Below are 2,664 nucleotides of genomic sequence, written 5' to 3' on the forward strand. Positions count from 1 at the left end.
TACCTCCCTCGATCGAACTTGTGATTGACATAATTGTAGAATTCTCGAATAACATCTTGGCCCTTCCTACTCTCTCAATGAAACAACCTTGCATTGATGCGTCCTCGGTTACTATCTCATCCTCGTCCCATCTCACTATAATAGTACCTACCGAAAATCTATTGTTCTTTTTTGTAACCTCCGGGAGGTCCGATCGTCGGTGATCCTTTCACTCTACTTCGTTTCCCCCCAGTACCCCGTCGTTTAGACTTGACCTCGATGTTCCGCGTCGCGACAACCTTATTCTCTGAGGGTCTGGATGGTGGCGCCTCAGTTACGAGAAAAAACTATTGCATCTGATTAAAGGGTCCTGCTGCAAGCCAAGATCATCAGCTTCTCTTTGTCCCCGTGGGCATCTCCGGTGGTAATCATCATCAAGAAGAACGGAGTGGATATACGTCTGTGCATTGATTACCGGTTAGTCAACGGTCTGACTCGATTGATGGTGTATCCGATGCCTCTAATCAATGAGCTGTTGGAAGATTTGGATGAAGTACTCTGGTACTGCTCTCTTGACATGGCCAGCGGTTTTTGGGTAGTTACTATGACGGATCGAGCTCGCGCGATATCCGCATTCATCACACCGTTTGGACTGTTCGAGTGGAACCGGATGCCGTTTGGATTGAAGAACGCACCACAGATCTACCAACGTCTAATCGACAACGCCCTTTATGGATTCACCCCAATACCGGAACCCAAAAGGGGTGGATCCGGGGAAGATCATACGGAAGTAGATCCATTTGAGGCAGGAGAGCCAGGGGATTCTGGAGCCCCGTCCGTGTTAGGACGCAGATCTTACATCGACGACATTCTAATCCCGGCGAAATCGGGGGATCAGTTGTGCGAAAGAGTGACATCCCTACTGGAGGCGTGTCCTAAGTGGAATCTCTCTATCAGTGTGGTAAATAGCTATTGGGGGATGCGCAAGGTGGATTACTTAGGCCATCGAGTTTCCAAGGAGGGATTGGAGGCGAATCCTAAGGACCTGTCTTCGTTAGCCGATTTGTCCTTCCCGCAGTCGCTACGGGCGATGCAATCCTTCTTGGGCAGTTTGAACTACTACAGTCGGTTCATTGAGGATTACGCCCTGTTTGCCACGGTATTGTATGAATTGAGAGAGGTAGATTTTGCTGCGATGACCACTCCAGCTATCCGGATAAAAATCCAACAAGCTCTGGCCCGGGAGATGTCGGATCCACGAAGGAATTCAAGTGGTACGACGCCAGAAGAGGACCTAAAACAGGAGCTGGGTCCACCCCGGGACCAACGGAGAGAGGATCCAGTCTGGATAGAGACGACGGATCAGAACATGGAAAAGGCAGAATCTCGGTGGATCCGAGCTCAACACGCATTCGTGGAACTGAGGAACAGGATCGCGACCACGCCTATCCTCCGTCATTTCGATCTGGAATGTCAACGTACGGTGATAGTTTATGCCAGTGACTGGGCAGTCTCAGCAGCTCTGGTACAAGAACATGAGGGGATCTGTCATCCAGTCACCTTCGTCAGCCGGACACTGAAGCCGAATGAATTGAACTACGGAGCGGTGGAGAAAGAGATGCTCGCGCTCCTGCGCGTGTTGGATCTGAATTACAACCTGCTAGTGGGAAGATCCATCCGGATCCTGACTCGACACTCTACACTAGTCTGGCTGTTCAAGTCGGCCGGGTAACAAGGACTTTTGGGACAGTGGGCAGCTTTACTCTCGCCTTGGACACTGGAGATTGTGAAATGTTCGAAAGGGGAAGACGAGATCCTGGGAGTCTTGGCCGCGAGCATCACTCCTCGAGCTAAGATGGATGAGGCGCTGACTAGGGTCGCTCCTAAGAAAGAGCCCAAACGCCGGATCCAGATCCCGATCCCGACGGTACAGGTGGATGAGGATCTGTTCGTCCTGAGTGTCGATAGATCCGCTCGCATACGACGCGGAGTCGGGGCGTACAGTGCAATACTGTGGAGACTACCTGGATGGGAAGTTGTACGGGCCAGATCCACTTATGCGGAAGGCCTCACCGTCAATAAAGCGGAGTACAACGGACTCCTTCTGGGTTTGGATTTGCTAAAGGGACAAGATCCAAAACGGCTGGTGATTTGTGGGGATTCAAATTTGGTAATCAGACAGGTGCGAGGTGAGATTGACTGCAAGGCCCCGGCCCTAACACTGTTACGGCAGAAAGTGATGATCCACCTGCGTGGTTGGTTGAATCACGAGTTGGTGCATGTCAAGCGAGATTGGAATGCCAGTGCGGATAAATGGACCCAAAGGCGGTATTTGGTATTTCCATTAAATTTAATAAGGGAATAATAAAAGAATTGACATTTATTTTGTGATTATAGATTAATTGGTAAATCATTTTCCTTCCAAGTAAATATTGTGGGTTCGAGTCCCACTAATCACATATTAGGAGAAATGGCTGAGTGGTTAAAGGTGGCAGACTGTAAATTTGTTGAAGTAATTTCTACGTAGGTTCGAATCCTACTTTCTCCAAAAATATATTTTTATATTTATACGTAATTTTATAAATACAGGTAACTGTGATTTTTTTATAATTAAAATAAATATTTATTATTTATATTTTTCACAAGAAAATAATAAAAATATATTTAAGTACATTAAGGGTACAG

The 2,664-nt window shown here is 47.6% G+C and overlaps 2 non-coding genes across 2 annotated transcripts; both read left to right on the forward strand.

The window, feature by feature from the left end:
- The first annotated feature begins 2,366 nt into the window (after positions 1–2,366).
- PITG_30625 lies at positions 2,367–2,438 on the forward strand. The gene has a single exon. It is a non-coding gene; the product is annotated as a tRNA-Gly (tRNA).
- Positions 2,439–2,443: 5 nt separating this feature from the next.
- PITG_30626 lies at positions 2,444–2,527 on the forward strand. Its single transcript has one exon. It is a non-coding gene; the product is annotated as a tRNA-Tyr (tRNA).
- Positions 2,528–2,664: the final 137 nt, after the last annotated feature.

The sequence above is a fragment of the Phytophthora infestans genome, genomic scaffold, assembly GCF_000142945.1.
Source record: "Phytophthora infestans T30-4 supercont1.123 genomic scaffold, whole genome shotgun sequence".
Classification (NCBI taxonomy): Eukaryota; Oomycota; class Peronosporomycetes; order Peronosporales; family Peronosporaceae; genus Phytophthora; species Phytophthora infestans.